We start from the raw sequence: 20,198 nt of genomic DNA on the forward strand, positions 1-20,198 counted from the left end.
GGAGTTCTGATAACCATCACTCTTCATGTCCTTGGCCTCGGTGTAGAATGTGTAGCCGTTGATATCGTACGCCTCATAGGTCATCAGGTTGTGCTCGGCGCCCTGTGACAAGGCGAATATGAGTTGTTCTTCCGCGGAAGAATCCTCATGTAAAGGGTACGACAGAAGCTTATGCTTGAACCAACGCGTGAAACATGAGTTGTGCTCTTTGAGTGTATCTCCGTCCGTCCTCTGTTGGCCTCGGTCATTGTACGTCTTTTTAATAAAGGTTTTGTGCTCTACCAACCAAGGATCGACCACGTCTATGTGTTGTAGCGCGACTAGGTTTGCTCTTTCAAAGTCGGCGAGTCGACCCTCGAAGTCGACATGCATTTCACGGCGACCCTCACGGTGACCCCATCCAGCGAGCCTGCCGAGGTGCCTGTTGACGGGCAGACCAACGGGGTTCTCAATGCCTAGATAATTCGTGCAGTAGGAGATGCACTCTTCGGTCAGAAAGCCCCTGGCTATGCTTCCTTCTGGACGTGACATGTTGCGAACGTATCCTTTGATGACACCATTCATCCTTTCGAACGGCATCATGCTGTGCAGGAACGTCGGCCCGAGTTGGATGATATCCTCCACTATATGGACCAGCAGATGCACCATAACGTCGAAGAATGCGGGCGGGAAGTACATCTCAAGCTCGCATAGTATCACCACGATCTCTTCCTGTAGCCTTCTGAGTTGCCTCACGCCAATCGAGTTCCGAGAGATGACGTCGAAGAAGTTGCATAGGCCAAATAGCGTTTCACGGACGTGCGCGTCCATGATCCCACAGATTGCAACTGGAAGTATCTGCGTCATCAGCACGTGACAGTCGTGAGACTTCATCCCGCTGAACTTCTGCTTCGCTGGGTCTAGGTATCTGCTTATCTTCCCCGCGTAACCGTAAGGAAGTTTTACTCCTAGGAGGCAGGTGAAAAACTGCTCGATCTCCTCCTGACTTAGAGTGAAGCACGCGGGAGGGTAGTCATTTCCGGTCTTCTTGGCCTTTTTGCCTTTGCGACGACTTTCTGTGTCCTGCTTCGCCTCATCATCATCATCATCATCATCATCATCATCATCATCATCATCATCATCATCATCATCATCATCATCATCATCATCATCATCATATATAGCGTGAAGCTCCTGCCTGATGCCCATTGATTTCAAGTCTGCCCTTGCTTTCGGCCCATCTTTGGTCCTCTCTGGCATGTTGAGCAGGGTACCAAGCAGAGTCTCGCACACGTTCTTCGTGATATGCATGACATCAAGGCTGTGAGGCACACGGTGGATCTTCCAGTACGGCAAGTCCCAGAAAACAGACCTCGTTTTCCATACCTTCAGCAGCGGCTCTGGCGCCTTTCGCTTCTTTCCCGGCTCTGGCGCCTTTTGCTTCTTTCCTGGCAGTGGGCAGTCTTTCCAATTTTTCAACAGCTTGTCTACTTCCTCGCCGCTCCTCGTACACGGGCGTTTTCGGGGTTCGGTTTCACCATCGAACAGATCCTTGCGTTTCCTCCACAGGTCATCGTCGCGAAGCCACCTTCGATGTCCCATGAACACGGTTTTCGAAGACCCGGGATCTCTATCTAGCTGGCGATACGTTGTGTCATCCATGCACCTTACGCATCCAGAAAATCCGTGGACTACCTGCCCCGCAAGATATCCGTAACCAAGATAGTCGTGCACCGTCGTGAGCAGTGCGGCTCTCATAGGGAAATATTCTTTCTCTGCGGCGTCCCACGTATTGGCTGGCGTTTTCCACAGCGTGTCAAGCTCCTCTTTCAGCAGCCCCAGATACAGATTGATGTCGTTCCCTGGTTGTTTCGGCCCTTCAATTAGCATACTCATGTGAATGTACTTCCTCTTCATGCACAACCAGGGGGGAAGGTTGTACATCCACACAAACACAGGCCAGGTGCTATCTGTGCTTCTCTGGCTGCCAAACGGATTGACTCCATCGGTGCTCGCGCCCAGCACGATGTTCCTTGGATCGTTCCCAAATTCTGGGTATTCGAAGTTCAATGCTTGCCACTGGCTCGCATCCTTAGGGTGACTCAGCATCTTGTCTTTTTTATCTATCTTCGGATCATTTGCGTCATCTTCTCGCTTCTTCTCCTCCCTATCCGCGTGCCAACGCAGGAGCTTTGCTACCTTAGGATCCGCGAAATACCGCTGCAGACGAGGAGTGATCGGAAAGTACCACACCACTTTTCGAGGAGCTTTCTTCCTCTTCTTGTATCGAGTGACACCGCACACCGGACATATTGTAGACTCCGCGTGCTCGTCCCGATAAATGATGCAATTGTTCATGCACACATGGTATTTCACGTGCGGTAAATCCAGAGGACACACGATTTTCTTCGCCTCCTCCAAACTGGTCGGGCACTTGTTCCCCTTGGGAAGACGTTCGTGCCAGAATGACATGTTCTCGTCGAAGCATGCGTCGGTCATTTTGTGTTTTACCTTCATCTCCAGGGCCATGAGCATTACTTTCAGGCGGGTATCCTCGGGCCTGCATCCTTCATACAATGGAGTAACCGCGTCTAACTCAAGTTGATCCATCTTGGCTTTCTCTCGGGCGGCAGCTCTTGCGTTATCCGTCTGCTTGAGAAGCAGCTCTTGAATATGAGGGTCCTGCACCCAGCCCATCGATGGTCCAGCGTCGTCTGCTCCGCCGGCATCATCATCTTCATGATCATGCCCGTCGCCTGCTCCGGCATCTTCCTCATCATCATGTCCTGCATCTTCTACATGATGACTGTGTACAGCATCACAGTCGTGATCATCTCCTGGGGATTCTTCGTCTTCTCGCCCGCCCGAGCCGCGGTGGTTGTCTTGCTGCCCTTCCTCATTTCTTGCCCGGCCCGCATGGACGACTTCGTAGTCATCTTCATCACCTTGCCACCGATAGCCATCCATGATAAGGCTCTTCAGCTTGCATCTTCGACACGGACATCTTATCTCCGTCTCGTTCTTTTGAAGCATCTCAGCCTTCGCGGACCTCAAAAACCTATTCACGATGCCTTCGGTCATCGTGCGGACCATGGTCGCCTGCGGGGTAGAGCAAAACGATATTTTAGAACCAAACAAAAATTTGGCATGACTTTCCCTAAAAATAGGACCAAAAAGAATGCTTAATGCCAAAATTCTCGCCGAAACGGAAATGAATCAACATTCCGGCAAAATATTGGCAACTATCGCATATCAAATACCGGTACACCTCCAAACACAAACACATATGCAACACCACAAACATATGCAACACCACGAACATACATAGATCTAGCTAGGCCGTAAAAAGTGCATGTGCACATTGTTGTAAGGAGAACAACCTAAATATAGCTTCCCCCCTTACTTACCTATTAAAACAAGGTAATTTAACCACTTAATTTGAATGAATCTATGGTGGAAATGAGGTGAAAAAGAGGAGGCACCCGAGACAAGGAGGAGGTGGAGAGAATGATGTGGGGAGAAAGTGAGTGTGTGGGTAGGAGAGGCTGTCCCAAATATCTTGTTGCTGCCCACTTACTAATGGCGCACCTCTTGCATGGTGCGCCATTAGTACTTACAACTACTAATGGCGCACTTAAGCAGGATGCGCCATTAGTATGTTTGGATAGGCGCACTAGTTCAAAAAAAAAAATCTATACTAATGGCCCACCCACTGCCTGGTGCGCCATTAGTAGTTACAACTACTAATGGCGCACTTGGGCAGGATGCGCCATTAGTATGTTTGGATAGGCGCACTAGTTCAAAAAAAAATTTCTATACTAATGGCGCACCTGCTGCCTAGTGCGCCATTAGTAGTTACAACTACTAATGGCGCACTTTGCCCGGATGCGCCATTAGTATGTTTGGACAGGCGCACTAGTTTAAAAAAAAATTTGATACTAATGGCGCACCCTTAGCGTGGTGCGCCATTAATAGTTTAAACTCTAATGGCGCATCAGATTGTGGTGCACCATTAGTATATACTAATGGCACACCATCTTTCTGGTGCGCCATTAGTGTCAATCCCATCTATAGCCCTTTTCCTAGTAGTGGACGCAGTCCAAGGTGAGACTTTTCTCCCCGGACAGATCTTCGTATTCGGCGGCTTTGCACTGCGGGCCAATTCGCTTGGCCATCTGGAGCAGATCGAAAGCTATGCCCCTGGCCGTCAGGTCAGATTTGGAAGCTTGAACTTCACGGCTGACATCCGCGGAGACTTGATCTTCGATGGATTTGAACCACAGCCGAGCGCGCCGCACTGTCACGATGGGCATGATTCAGCTCTGCAGTCGGACAGTGCCCTGGAGGCCGCACACCAGCCCGCTCCGACCCTCGACTCGGAGCCGGCTGCGCAGATCGAGGACGGATGGTTAGACACCGCCTCGGGGGCTGCAACCTCTACGGCGATGGAGTCGAATACTGGCCTTGTCCCCTGTGAAGCTCGTGACTCCGAGGTGCCGGACTCCTCGCCGGACTCCGTACCTCCCGCGACCCCTCCAATCGAATCCGATTGGGCGCCGACCATGGAGTTCACCGCTGCGGACATCTTTCAACACTCACCTTTCGGCGACATCTTGAGTTCGCTAAAGTATCTCTCGTTATCAGGAGAGCCCTGGCCGGACTACGGTCAGGACGGTTGGGATGCGGACGACAAAGAAATTCAAAACCCACCCACCACCCACTTAGTAGCCACTGTCGACTATTTAACCGACATGCTAGACTTCGACTCCGAAGACATCGACGGTATGGACGACGATGCCGGAGACGACCAAGAACCAGCGCCTACTGGGCACTGGAAAGCCACCTCATCATATGACATATACATGGTGGATATCCCAAAGGATGGGAACGGAGGAGGAACAGAGGACGATGACCCCTCCAAGAAACAGCCCAAACACCGGCGTCAGCGGCGCCGCTCTAAATCCCGCCAAAGCAAGAATGGAGATTCCGGCACCGGAGATAATAACACCCCAGACAGTGCCAAAGACAACACCCTGCAGCAAGATTCAGCACAGGAGGACGGAGATGCCAGCCCTCACGAGAGAGCGGCAGACGAAGAGGTAGAGGATGATAATTACATGCCTCCCTCCGGAGACGAGGAAATCCTCGACGACGACGAATTTGTCGTGCCTGAGGATCCCGCCGAACAAGAGCGTTTTAAACGCAGGCTTATGGCCACGACAAACAGCCTCAAGAAAAAGCAGCAACAGCTTAGAGCTGATCAAGATCTGCTAGCCGATAGATGGACTGAAGTCCTTGCGGCCAAAGAGCATGAGCTCGAACGCCCCTCCAAAAACTACCCCAAACGCAAGCTGCTACCCGATTAGAGGAGGAGGCATATAAACCCGCATCACCAGAGCACGATACGGCTGACCGGCCACCCCGTGGCCGCGACAGAGAGGCCTCTAGGCCCTCCATTAGAACCGTACCCCGGCGTCGCTCGAAAAGCACAAGACCACAGGGGAACGCTCCGGACTTGCAAGATATATTGGAGGATAAGGAAAGACAATCAAGATCGATCTACGGATCGCGGGGGCGCCCCATGATATGTGACGACAACCATCGCGCCGGACACAGCAAGCCCGGCCGGGCCGAACACAGTAGACAAAACTCTTTTGAGCTTCGTCGTGATATAGCCCAATACAGAGGCGCCGCACACCCACTATGCTTCACAGATGAAGTAATGGATCATCAAATCCCTGAAGGGTTTAAACCCGTGAATATTGAATCTTATGATGGCACAACGGACCCCACGGTTTGGATCGAAGACTATCTCCTTCATATCCACATGGCCCGCGGTGATGATCTCCACGCCATCAAATACCTCCCACTCAAGCTTAAAGGACCAGCTCGACATTGGCTTAACAACTTACCAGTAGAATCAATTGGGAGTTGGGAGGACCTGGAAGCCGCATTCCTTGATAACTTCCAGGGCACGTATGTGCGACCACCAGACGCTGATGACCTAAGCCACATAATTCAGCAGACAGACGAATCGGCCAGACAATTTTGGACACGGTTCTTAACTAAGAAAAATCAAATCATCGACTGTCCGGATGCAGAGGCCCTCGCGGCCTTCAAACATAACATCCGGGACAAGTGGCTTGCCCGGCACCTGGGGCAGGAAAAGCCGAAATCCATGGCAGCCCTCACATCACTCATGACCCGCTTCTGCGCGAGAGAAGACAGCTGGTAGCCCGCAGCAACAACCTCAGCAAAAATTCTGGCAGTCCGGATATCAAGGACCACAATGGTAGGTCGCGTCGCAACAAGAACAAACGCTGCATTAACGGCGACAATAATGAGGATACGGCAGTCAATGCCGGATTCAGAGGCTCTAAATCCGATCAGCGGAAAAAGCCATTCAAAAGAACTACTCCGGGTCCATCCAATTTGGACCGAATACTCGATCGCTCATGCCAAATACATGGCACCCCCAACAAGCCAGCTAACCACACCAACAGGGACTGTTGGGTATTCAAGCAGGCAGGCAAGTTAATTGCCGAAAACAATGACAAGGGGCTGCATAGCGATGACGAGGAAGAGACCCGACCGCCGAACAATAGAGGACAGAAGGGTTTCCCCCCACAAGTGCGGACGGTGAACATGATATACGCAACCCACATACCCAAGAGGGAGCGGAAGCGCGCACTAAGGGATGTATACGCGATGGAGCCAGTCGCCCCAAAGTTCAACCCATGGTCCTCTTACCCGATCACTTTTGATCGAAGGGACCACCCCACCAGCATCCGCCACGGCGGATTCGCCGCATTGGTGCTAGACCCAATCGTCGATGGATTTCACCTCACCAGAGTCTTGATGGACGGCGGCAGTAGCCTGAACCTGCTTTATCAGGATATAGTGCGCAAAATGGGCATAGATCCCTCAAGGATTAAACCTACAAAGACGACCTTTAAAGGCGTCATACCAGGTGTAGAGGCCAATTGTACGGGCTCAGTTACACTGGAAGTGGTCTTCGGATCCCCGGATAACTTCCGGAGCGAGGAGTTAATCTTCGACATAGTTCCGTTCCGCAGCGGTTATCATGCTCTGCTCGGACGCACCGCGTTTGCAAAGTTCAACGCGGTGCCGCACTACGCATACCTCAAGCTCAAGATGCCAGGCCCTCGAGGATTCATCACGGTCAACGGAAACACTGAACGCTCTCTCCGAACGGAGGAACATACAGCGGCTCTCGCGGTAGAAGTACAGTGCAGCCTCTTAAGGCAATTCTTGAGTCCGGCCGTTAAGCGACCGGGCACGGCTAAACGCGCCCGGAGTAACCTACAACAAGACCACCCGGCGCGTTCCGAGCACGCGTAGCAATGCGGCCCCATCCCCAGCCCCTGCAAAATTGCAAGACTGGCCCTTCACGTACATCATTACGCTCTAAAGATACCATGGGCATAGGGGGAGGGGCACGACCACGATTGGCCCAGAATGCGGCTTAACCACACCAGGGGCTCTCAAGTGTGTCGTTCTTTTTTTCCCCCTTTTTTTACCCACAGGACTCCGTTCATCAGAGGCCCTGTCTGGCAGTAGACCTGCCGAAATCACGATGCAACAGCCAGGAAGGAGAAAGGCTACGACGAATATCCAGGTGGTCTCCATTACGAGCATTAAATCTGTTTTATACACTATCCCGCAGCCTACCCCTGGAGGGGGACATGTTTAATAGTCCCATCCCTTGCTTATCGCACTATTTGTATCGTTCTGCATTCACAGCAGTATTACTTGAATAAACAATGCACCTTTTTTTGCCAATAATTGCATTTCTTTATTATACATATGTTCATTTATGACATGTTGCATCCGTACACTTTGGTACGGCTAAATAACACCAGGGGCTTATGTTTCCCGCATCATGGTGTGATAAGTCCGAACACTTTCACAAGTGCGGCACCCCGAACTTATAGCATTATATGCATCGGCTCCGAATCATGTCTTGGGTCAATAGTTGGGTTTGCCTGGCTCCCATGTTTTGGTACCTTACGTTCCGTTGTATCGGCTAAGGTAGCACTGGGAGAACCACTGCGATTGCGCCCCGGTTGAGCTGGGCGAGCGCCTCAGTGGAGAAAGCTAAAACTAACTGTCATGATGAGGCGAGAGCCGGTCGCTGTTCGAGAGGTTTTTTTATTCGAGTCCCTAAAGACTTATGCCGCTTAGAGCGAGGAACCGGCTTTGTCCGGCCCAGGCGTGGATAGCGCCCCAAATTCGGCCTTCCGAAGACTAGGGGCTTCGCCGAAATTTAAAATTATAGAATTCTATGGCTAAGTGAGAGTGTTCAAGCATTATAAGTCCGGTTGCCTCGTTCGTTGTGTTGAGCGCCTCCCTAGATGGACCCAAAAATGGGAACAAGAGTGCTCAAATTTATCCTGAACACCCCAGCACTCGTGGCATGGGGGCTGAAGCCGACGACTTGCCATCTCTCAGATTTGATAAATGGCCGCACAGAAGGTAATATTTTAAATTAACAAGCGTTGCTTAGCGCATATGAACAAAGTTTTCAGCGCACAGGATAACCAAATGCGAGTCTACTCAAATATTACATCTTTGGAGCACTCACCCGCAATAATGCGGGCACCCTTCAGGACACTCTTATAATACATCTCGGGCGTGCGATACTCCTTGCCCGGCGGTGGCGCGTCCGTCACAAGCTTCTCAGCATCCATCTTGCCCCATTAAACTTTTGCGCGGGCAAGGGCCCGATGGGCACCTTCAATACAGGCGGAGTGCTTGATGACTTCAACCCATGGACACGCATCCACCAGCCGCCGCACCAGGCCGAAGTAGCTCCCAGGCATGGCCTCCTTGGGCCACAGCCGAACTATGAGGCCCTTCATGGCCTGTTCGGCCACCTTGTGGAGCTCGACCAGCTGCTTCAGCTGGTCGCTAAGGGGCACCAGATGGCCGGCCTCAGCATACTGAGACCAGAAGACCTTCTCCGTCGAGCTCCCCTCCTCGGCCCTGTAGAAAGCGGCAGCATCGGACACGCTGCGGGGCAGATCTGTGAACGCTCCTGGAGAGCTTCAGATTTGGGTAAGTGACAGGTACTTCACACTCACATGCTTACTTTGCATGAAAAATGCCTTACCCGCCGCTATTTTCTTCAACGCCTCGATTTCCTGGAGGGCCTTGTAGGCTTCGGCCTTAGCGGCTTTGGCACTCTCAAGAGCCGATGCAAGCTCGGACTCTCGAGTCTTCGAGTCGCGCCCCAAACTCTCATGTTTTTTCATGAGAGCCTGGAGCTCTTGCTGTACCTCCGCCACCCGCGCCTCCTGCTTCTCTCGTTCAGTGTGCTCCGCGGCCGCATTGCGTTTGGCCACGACCACCGCCTCCTTCAGGGTCGCCACCTCGTTCGTGGCCCCTGCAATACCCATGTTATCCTTGTCATTTTTCTTGCAACCAAATCCTTTTCTGTAAGGTACAATTTTAATAAGGTGTTACTCACCTTCCTTGTCCTCAAGTTGCTTCTTGGCATGGTTGAGCTTGTTCTCGGACCGCTCGAGGCTTTGCTTCAAAGTATTGACCTCCGCAGTCAGTGCGGCAGAGGTCAGCAGCACAGCCTGCAATCCCATATTGACATATTTTTATGACTCATGCGTATATCTTTTTAGATCCTCAGTCCGGCTTTTCTTTCCGAACACCGAACCAAGCATCAGGGGCTACTGTCTATGCGGTACTATTTTACATATATCACAATTCTTACCTCAAAGCCTGTTAGAAGGCTGCTGCAGGCTTCGGTCAGCCCGCTCTTGGCGAGCTGAACCTTCTGAATCACCGCACCCATGACGGTGCGGTGTTCCTCTTCAATGGAAGCGCCGTTGAGCGCCTCCAGCAAGCTATCCGGCGCCTCCGATTGGACGGAGGCCCCCAGCGTCACGGTCTTGCCCTTCTTACGAAGGGGCCGCCCGCCAGACTCCGGAGCCACTACAGGTTCCGGTGCGGAGTCCGGTGCAAAGTCCGGGAGGTTGCCCTGCGACACCTCCGAGGCCTCCTCCTCCTGGCAGGTCCCCTCCTGAGATCCTACCTCGGCATCGTCCGCATCACGAGGGGAGGAGGCGGTCGGAAGGGAATCCATATCCGATGCACCCAAGGACCCGCTCGACGAAGCGGGAAGATCCTCCTTGGGCGGACTGCAGGGTTGTATGCGGCATTAGAAAGACACCATATGGCGAAAGTAAAAATCATGAAGTTATTCGGGAGTCCGGATACTTACGATCTCGCCAGGGGCTTGGCCCTTGGAGGCCAATCCTCGTCGTCGTCGCTGGCGTTGGCAAAGCAGTCCGGGGGAAGAGTCCTTCCCTTCTTGGACCCTTCGGCCTCCCTCGTTGGGGAGGCCTTCCTTTTCTTCCCTCCCCCTGCTGGGGGAGAGGCCTCTTTCTTCTCCTCCTCGCCTTCGTGGGAGGAGTCTGCCTCGGTGTCATTGTCCGATGACACCTGAAAACGGGAACTCTTTCAAGTGCCCGTGGCCTTCTTCTTGGCCTTCTTCTCCGGCACCACATGGGGTGCCGGAGCTAGCAGCTCCGTTAAGCGGGCGTCCGCTGGGTCTTCTGGCAAAGGGGCCGGACGGATAGTCTTCTCGGCCTTCTTCATCCAGTCCTGTTAAAGGAGAGGGAGTTTAGATCCCGCATAGAGTCAAACTATGGAAAACAAGTGTCCCGTAAAGGGCAAAATCGCTTACCTCACTAGCCGGACGCTGCGAGCTGAATCCGCGATCTTCGGTGGTGGATGTGGGAGCCTCGGTGCCCTTAAACAGCACACTCCAGGCCTCTTCGTACGTAGTGTCGAAGAGCCCGCTCAAAGTCTGGTGCTGCGCCGGATCGAACTCCCACATATTGAAGTCCCATTGTTGGCACGGGAGAATCCGGCGGATGAGCATGACCTGGACTACATTGACAAGCTTGAGCTTCTTTTTCACTAGCTTTTGGATGCAGGCTTGAAGTCCGGTCAGCTCCTCCGAATCGCCCCATATCCGGCCACTCTCCTTCCAGGAGGTGAGCCGTATGGGGATGCCAGATCTGAATTCGGGGGCCGCTGCCCATTCAGGGTCACGCGGCTCGGTGATGTAGAACCACCCCGATTGCCACCCCTTAATGGTTTCCACGAAGGTGCCCTCAAGCCAAGGAACGTTGGGCATCTTGCCCACCATGGCGCCTCCTCACTCCGCTTGGCTGCCCTTCACAACCTTCGGCTTGACACTGAAGCTCTTGATCCACAAGCCGAAGTGGGGCTTGATGCAGAGGAAGGCCTCACACACGACGATAAACACCGAGATATTGAGGATGAAATTCGGGGCCAGATCATGGAAATCCAGGCCGTAGTAGAACATGAGCCCCCGGACAAAGGGATGGAGTGGGAAGCCCAGTCCGCAGAGGAAATGGGAAAGAAATACTACCCTCTCAGGGGGCCTGGGGGTGGGGATGAGCTCCCCCTCGTCGGGGAGCCGGTGCGCAATGTCGCTGGACAGGTATCCGGCGCTGCGCAGCTTCTGGATATGCCCCTCCATAACGGAGGAGGCCATCCACTTGCCTCCCGCTCCGGACATAGTTGGATAAGGTTGAGGTGAGATGTGCGGACTTGGGCGCTGGAGCTCGAGTTCGCAGAGATGGATAGGCGATGGAGGAAGAAGGCGTAGGTAAAAGGGTGGATCTTTATCCCCTTATATGGGCGGACGAAACCATGCGTCCCCACCAGCCTAATAAAACTCGCTTATCTCCCAAGCGCCGCAATCAATGGCGCGGTTGGGTTACCCACGTCCGTATTGATGAGAATCCTGGAATAAGGGGAACACGATCTCTGCTTCGACAGGAAGTGCCAAGGAAACCGCTTCGCTAAAAGCGCAGAGGTGGTATAATAAAAACGATTCGAATAAAGACTTGGCTGTGGTATGATGCCACGCCACAAAATACGTCAGCATATCGAACTTGTGTAAATATTATTCTCGCTACGGTAGTATGTGGAATTTATTTTGCAGAGCCGGACACTATCCTGGTGTTCATAATCTTCTATAAATTATTCGGAGGAGGAACCTTCCTTGCAATGTCGAAGACAATATGCGCGTCGGACTCATCGTCATTGAAGCCTGGTTCAGGGGCTATTGAGGGAGTCCTGGACTAGGGGGTGTCCGGACAGCCGAACTATCATCGTCGGCCGGACTCCAAGACTATGAAGATACAAGATTGAAGACTTCGTCCCGTGTCCGGATGGGACTTTCCTTGGCGTGGAAGCCAAGCATGGCAATACGGATATGTAGATCTCCTACCATTCTAACCGACTATGTGTAACCCTAGCCCTCTCCGGTGTCTATATAAACCGGATGGCTTTAGTCCATAGGACGAACAACAATCATACCATAGGCTAGCTTCTAGGGTTTAGCCTCCTTGATCTCGTGGTAGATCAACTCTTGTAATACCCACATCATCAATATCAATCAAGCAGGACGTAGGGTTTTACCTCCATCAAGAGGGCCCGAACCTGGGTAAAACACTGTGTCCCTCGTCTCCTGTTACCATCCGCCTAGACGCACAGTTTGGGACCCCCTACCCGAGATCCACCGGTTTTGACACCGACAATGTGCTTCAGATGTGACGGTGTTAAAGGAGCATCCATCAATTGATTCTTGTCACCAGTCATGTGATTTGTACATCCACTATCGAGAACCCACTCGTTTGCTTTGGGTTGATCATCCTGCAGATGAATTAGTGCATCTTACGAACTCATATACTTCATCAGTGAAGAATATGACAACAAATTCATTAATTCAATTTCATCAAGCAATAGCATAGATAAGCAGTGTGAGGACGTGTGAAATGAAAGTTCATTTCATCATGATTCACCTGCGTCCTTTCAGGAATTTTTGTCAGGCCCCCAGCAAATTCTTCAGACGTTAAGACACGTCTGGAGACCTGACCCTGCATAAGAGATTAGTTCTTTTTGTTCACCACCCACATCTGAAGGGGTGGCAAAGTGTTCATCACTCTGTGAGCACCATATGAGAATGGTGGAATAGAAGCCAATCCATTTCGTTCCACATAAGAGGGGTTAGGGTAAGCATATGAATAAGTAGAGAAATTCTTCGAGGACTTATGAACATAATGATTTGAAGAATAATGCGCATATTCATAGCCCTTAGCTCTACCCTGCGAAACAGAAGGGTTAGCACGATGATGTTCATATGAGGACTTTGATCCATTTGAGGAATTTGATCCATGTGAAGAATTAGGTCCATATGAAGAATTTGATCTGGGGTTCCTGTTCTTCACTGGTGGTGTCATGAGGACATTCACCTGAAGATTTTCAACATAACTTTTGGGAACCCAGATTTTCTTCATAGGGGAACCGTTCCTGCAGTTAGTGCCAACATATCTAGTAGATACTTCACCATTCTGATTTTTGAACAGTTTATAGTTGGAGTTAAATGACTCATCAAAAGAATGAGGAGATTCACATGTAAAGCCAGATAAGTTAGATGGATCAATTGGAGGTCCCTTTGCAGCAACCCGTGAGGTTTTGGGGTACTGCTCAGGCTTCCAATATGTTCCATCAGCATTGAGTTTCCTCTCAAAGGCAATACCCTCTTTCCTAGGGTTTCTGTTGAGGATCTGCTTTTTGAGCACATCACAAAGAATCTGATGCCCTTTGAAGCTTTTGTACATGCCTATCATGTACAATTCCTTCAGCCCTGCATCGTCAGTGATACTAGCGATGTCCTTAGACGAGGAATTAGTGATAGCCGAGGCAGGTGAAGAATTTGTAACAGTTGAAGCATTTGAACATTCAGGTGAAGAATTAGCAGATTCACGTTCAATGCACTTTAAGCATGGAGGAACAAATTCTTCCTGAGTAGCGCTAATTTGTTGAGCAAGTAATGAATTGTGATCCTTCTGAAGATCTTCATGACTCACTCTTAGCTTCTCAAGATCTTGCTTTCTTTGAAGAAATTCATAAGAAAGCTTCTCGTGATCAGATAAGAGAGTGTTATGATGACTTTGAAGGTTGTCAAACTTAGACTGAAGTCTCTGAAGATTTTCAGTTAAGTCTTTAGTGTGGTCCATTTCATCACCCAACATATCATCCCTTTTGTCTAGCATGTTTTGAAGTTTTTCAATAGCCTTTTGTTGTTTCACAACAATCATAGCAAGTTTAGAGTAGCTAGGCTTAAGATTTTCATCAGATTCATCGTCACTAGATTCAGAGGAGGGGTATTTTTTTACCTTGCCACCCTTTGCCATGAACCAATAGGTGGGAGCGTAGTCATCATTATCTTCATCAGCGTTGTTGTTGTTGCCGTTTTCTTCAGAGTTGAAGATAGACTTGCTGACAAATGTGGTAGCAAGAGCTAGACTTGCCACACCTGACTCAGATTCCGCGGAGTCCATTTCCTTGCCAATGAATGCCCAAGCCTTCTTGGAGCTGCTCTTCTTGTGAGATGAAGACTTTGAGGATTTTGATGATGAAGACTTTGAAGATTTCTTCTTCTTCTTGGCATCATTAGAACTGTAATCCTTGTATTTCTTCTTCTTTAATTCCTTGTCCCACTGAGGACAATCTTGAATGTAGTGACCAGGCTTCTTGCATTTGTGGCATAGCCTTCTCTTATAGTCACTTGATGAGGAGTCACTGCTCCTTGAGGATTTTCCAAAGCGACCACGTCTTGAGAACTTCTGGAACTTCTTCACGAGCAGTGCTAGCTCCTGGCTCAATTCTTCAGGATCACCAAGGCTACTACCAGAGTCTTCACATTCAGATTCAGACACAGCCTTGGCCTTCAGGGCACGTGGTTTGCCATAACTTGAACCATAGAGATCTCTCTTTTCAGCAAGCTGGAACTCATGAGTATTTAGCCTCTCGAGGATATCAGCGAGATCCAGTGACTTGTAGTCAGCACGCTCTTGTATCATCAGTGCTAGAGTATCAAATGAGGAATCTAGCGATCTCAGCAATTTCTTCACCACCTCATGGTCGATGATGTCAGTGGCGCCAAGTGCTTGAAGCTCATTTGAGATGTCAGTGAGGCGATCGAAGGTTTGCTGAACATTTTCATTGTCGAGTCTTTTGAAGCGGTTGAAGAGATTGCGAAGAACGTCAACACGAGAGTCACGTTGAGTTGAGACTCCTTCGTTTACTTTGGAGAGCATGTCCCAGATAAGCTTAGCAGTTTCCAAAGCACTCACTCTACCATACTACCCTTTACTCAGATGACCACATATGATATTCTTCGCTTGAGAATCGAGTTGCTTGAATCTCTTCACATCAGCAACATTCAGGGAAGGTGTAACTGTGGGAACACCATTTTGCACAACGTACCAGAGATCGTTGTCAATTTGAAAGTGCATTATATCGACTAGAGGGGGGGTGAATAGGCGAATTTTACGAATTCTTCACTTGAGGAATTTGCCGGTGAGGAAATTCCTTAGCGAAGAAGTACTAGCAGCGGAATATGTACTCAGAAGTAAGTATAACAGGATACAGACATAGTCATCATGATGAAATGAAGACAAGCATAGAGTACATAAAGCGTAAACACAGGATAACACAAGATGAAGATAAACAGACTGAAGAAATTGAACTGAGGAAATTGAGAAAGTCTTCAGTCAAAGTCTTCAAACACAGATATGAACAAACACTCAACACAGTAATGAGGAAATGAAAGAGTTGAGGAGATAGAACCAGTAAGGTTGGTGAAGACAATGATTTGGTAGACCAGTTCCAACTGCTGTCTCAGTTGTACGTCTGGTTGGAGCGGCTGAGTATTTAAACTCGAGGACACGCAGTCCCGGACACCTAGTCGCTGAGCACACAGCTCAGGACACCAAGTCCTCACCGTATTCTCCTTGAACAAAGATAACTCAGATCTCATCCAATCACTCGTGGTAAGTCTTCAGGCGACTTCCAAACCTTCACAGACTCGGTCACTTGGTGATCCACAATTCCTCTTGGATGCTCTAGACCATGACACCTAACCGTCTGGAAGAAGCACAATCTTCAAAGGTAACAAGCATCGGATCCACGCAGGATCAATCTCTTCAGTGATGCTCAATCACTTTGGGGTTTGTAGGTGTTTGGGTTTTTTGGATTTTCCTCACTCGATGATTTTCGCTCAAAGTCCTCGGAGGATGGGTAGCTCTCAATTGACAAGTGTCAGTTTCTCTCAGAGCAGCCAACCAACTAGTGGTTGTAGGGGGCGGCTATTTATAGCCTAGGGAGCAGACCGACATGATAAGACATAAATGCCCTTGTCTGATATGACCGTTAGATGGATAAGATATTTTGGGACAGCTCGCGCGCAGCACAACAACGGTCGGAAATTTGACTCTCAAATTCCTCAGGGCTATCATGTTCCTCACTATATAGGTCATCCGCACTGGCGAATTCCTAACTCCCCAGTCAGAACAAATTCCTCAGCGACCAGAAGAACTTCGTCTCTGTCACTGAAGAAATTGACTGAACTGCATGAGATTTCCAAAGGCTTCACTCGAAGGGTTTGGTAGGTTTAGGATTTTGAGTTGAGCATCACTTGGAAATTTTTCCTTAGTATTTCCTCGACCCCCTTTAATAGTACGGTGTTTCCTATGACTCAAGAAATAGAAAAACAAAATTATGAAAAACGAAAGTCTTCAAGCTTCATATTCCTCGCATGAATATCAAGTCTTCACGGTAACACCAATTTCTTCACTTTCAAAGTCTTCATGAAAGTCTTCAGAAATACCAAAATCTTCAGTCGAAGATATTCATTTTTAGGGGTCGACTTTCCCTGTAAAGATCAAACTCCTCATAGACTTATAGACCTGTGTACACTCACAAACGCATTAGTCCCTTAACCTATAAGTCTTCAATACACCAAAATCACTAAGGGGCACTAGAAGCACTTACAATCTCCCCCTTTTTGGTGATTGATGACAATATAGGTTAAGTTTTCAACGGGGATGAACATGTGAAGGGTAAGTACTGGTATTGATGAATTTGATTGCAAGATATAGAAGAGTTCCCCCTGAAGATGTGCATAGTGACGAATTTGCTTTTGAAGCAATGCACACTTGAAGAGTTGAATCATGGAGATCTCCCCCTATATCTTGTAATTCATACACGCATTTGACATATGATATGAAGAATTTGAAATGCATGATGAAATATGGTGCCTGATGAAATTCAGCATGCGTGCAGTAACATTAATGAGGAACAAGCATGCAGAATAACATATCGAGAGTATCGAAGCACAGTGCATCAAAAGTATCAGGGCACCATCGGGTTTAAGATTACAACTCGATCCAATAAAGTTTCAGAAGAACGAGAGTTGTAACTTAGCAAAAACAAACGCCCATATAATAGACCCGCGTGAAGACTAACTCAAATTTCTCCCCCTTTGTCATCGAATGACCAAAAGGGTCGAAACTTAGGACTAACGCCCCTGAAGAATATCAAGTTGATGGAGGAGCGCCAGCGTTGTTGGGGTCGGTTGTTTTAGTAGGGCCTACCGCAATGTCGTCCAAGTCTTCATTTTCATCAGTCTCGCGAGATGAAGAATAGGAGCTGGCCACCAAGGAAGGAACTTTGACCTTCTTGAATTTCTTTCGTGGGGGTGCAGACCAGTCAAATTCTTCCTTGAGACCCATATTCTTCAGATCTGTAGCGCTGTAGACATGAGATAGAACAGCGCAGGTACGGTTGAAGGTTTCATGGAGGTAGTATTGGTTTTTCTTCACGACATTGTGTGTTCAGGTCATGTTGTAAAGAACTGAACCAAACTGACGCTTAACCCATTTATGATTGCAATCAAACTTCTGATGAAGACTGAGGAGTAACTCACGATCAGTCATTACCCTGGGAGCTGTGGCTTGAGGATTTTGCTTGGTGGCAGGGTCATGTGTGGCAGAGTCATCATTGGTGGAGTAGGATGCAGCCTTGCTAAATTGACCATCCAATGGATGAATGCCTTCATCTATCATAGCAGTTGCCTTGCCTTTGTCATCAGCTGAGGAATATGTCCGTTTGAGGACTTCAATCGGAGGCAAGTAGCTGCCATGGTTCAAAGTGTCAGCTTTGTAGTTTAGTGAAGCCCTTGTCCTGATGAATCTCATAATCCATGGTGCATAAGGCTTCAACTCAAATGGTGACATAGCAATATTCGCCAGAGTCCTCATGAAGAAATCATGGAAGTTGACAGGAACGCCATGAATGATATTAAAAAGCATGTTCTTCATGATGCCAATGACCTCTTCATCATTTGAGTCGTGGCCTTCTATAGGACTCATTGTCTTCGACAGAATGCGATAGACAGACCGGGGCACATATAGTAATTCCTTGACGAGGAATTTGGTTCGAGGAGCTTGCCCTGGCTTCAATGGCTTCATCATCACTTGCATGAAATGATCTGAAAGTTCAGGTTCACTGTAGAAACAACAAGCACCGTCAAGGGGAGGACTGAGTGGGAGGGCACGAAGCAATTCAGTTGCTGGTGCCTTGTAGTGAGTATTTTCAGACATCCAGTCCAACACCCATGAATTCACATCTTCAGAGTTTCCTATGATGTGCAGCGTTGCATAGAATTGAAGAACGAGTTCTTCATTCGAGTCATAGATGTCAGTGCAGAAATTTAGCAATCTAGCATGGTGAAGAACACTGAGGACTGGCTCGAAGCACGGCAGAGACTCCATGTCTACATGAGGAATGTGTTCATGATCGAAGACTTTGTCTTTCTTGAACAGTACTGATGAATAGAAATTTGCTTGACTAGCAGTCCAGAAACGCCTCTTCCTTATGCGAGAAGAGTCATAGGGGTTATGGTCAGTGAAGAACACATGTTCGCTGAAGAAATCTTCAGCCTTGAAATTTTGCTTCTTTGAGAATGGATTCGTTGTCTTGGGCACTGGAGTGTCAGTGAGTTGCATCACAACCTCAGGAATCACAATCTCAGGTTCTTCAGGCTGAGGAATTTCTGGTTCCTCTTCAGTAGCAGGCTGCATGTTCAAAGGTTCAACAACAGCAGCTTCTTTAGCACTAGCGGCTGGAATGTATTCATGCACAAAAGAAGTGGGATGAGTTTCTTCAGAGCCCATTTGAACAGTTGGTGCAGGGGACTGAGGTATTTGTTGAAGTGGGGTGAAGAGTGGAGTATTGGGGTCCTGACTTTCACAAAAGTCATCATTCATCACTGGCGTTGTGCAGCCAATGTCCATGTCTTCATCTTCATTTTCTTCAACGCTAGCCTATTCAGCTGTGAACTAAGGCATTGGCGAGGAAGCAACAATCGTTGAAGGGATCGCATCCACTTCAATTTCTTCATCAACCTGCTCTAACGAAGCAGCAGATTGAGGTTCTTCATTAGATCCGCTTGGGATCACATATTCCTCACCAAAAGGAACAAGGTCCTTTGATGGTATGGTGGATATTGAAACAACATCGATTGGATTCTCAATAGAGCTTGTCAGAGGCTTCATCTTCTTTGGAGCTGAAGATTCTGAAGCAGTGGATGCTTTCCTTTTCTTCACTGGAGCTCGCTCTGCAGCCTTGGTCTTCTTCACATCGAATGCACATGGAAGAATTGGAGTTGGGGTAAGCGCAGATGGAACTGAGGAATCTGGTTGAATTTCCTCAGGCGCAACTGATGCAGTTGCCCTGACTTCTTCAGTTTCTTTAGGCGCACCACTAGTGGATGCCCTGACAAATTCTTCAGTGGCTGGAATGGAGTCATCAGCCCTGGAACTAGCATTTCCTTCAGCAGCCTGAATGTCATCAGCGGTGCTGGCACGTTCTTCAGTTGGCTGAGCAGAAGCTTCAGCTTGAGGAATTTCTTGTTGCGATGGGGCTGCAACATTTGTGAATTTCTCAGTCAGTTTCACAAACCTGACTTTGGCTCCTTGCCAATCAGCATAGTAAGCATTGAAGTCATTGCTGAGGGCTTTGATTTCAGCTTGGATCTTGAGGAGTTCATCAGGTGTCATATTGGCAACGTTATTCTTCAGGAACTTCTCCTTTCTGAACTGAGTCTTCTTAATCTGCCTGGCCTTCTCAAATTTCCATTTCTCTTAAGTGACGAAATGGGTCAACATGTGACTTTGACCAGGAGTCAACTTTAAATCAGGCACAGGAGTATTTGGATCCTTGTGCCAGAGATCATTGTAATCAAGGATCGCCCTTGGATCCAAAAGCAGTGGCACATTTGTGCCTTTGGCTCTAGC

Source organism: Triticum dicoccoides, chromosome 3B, assembly GCF_002162155.2.
Source record: "Triticum dicoccoides isolate Atlit2015 ecotype Zavitan chromosome 3B, WEW_v2.0, whole genome shotgun sequence".
In the NCBI taxonomy this organism is placed as follows: domain Eukaryota; kingdom Viridiplantae; phylum Streptophyta; class Magnoliopsida; order Poales; family Poaceae; genus Triticum; species Triticum dicoccoides.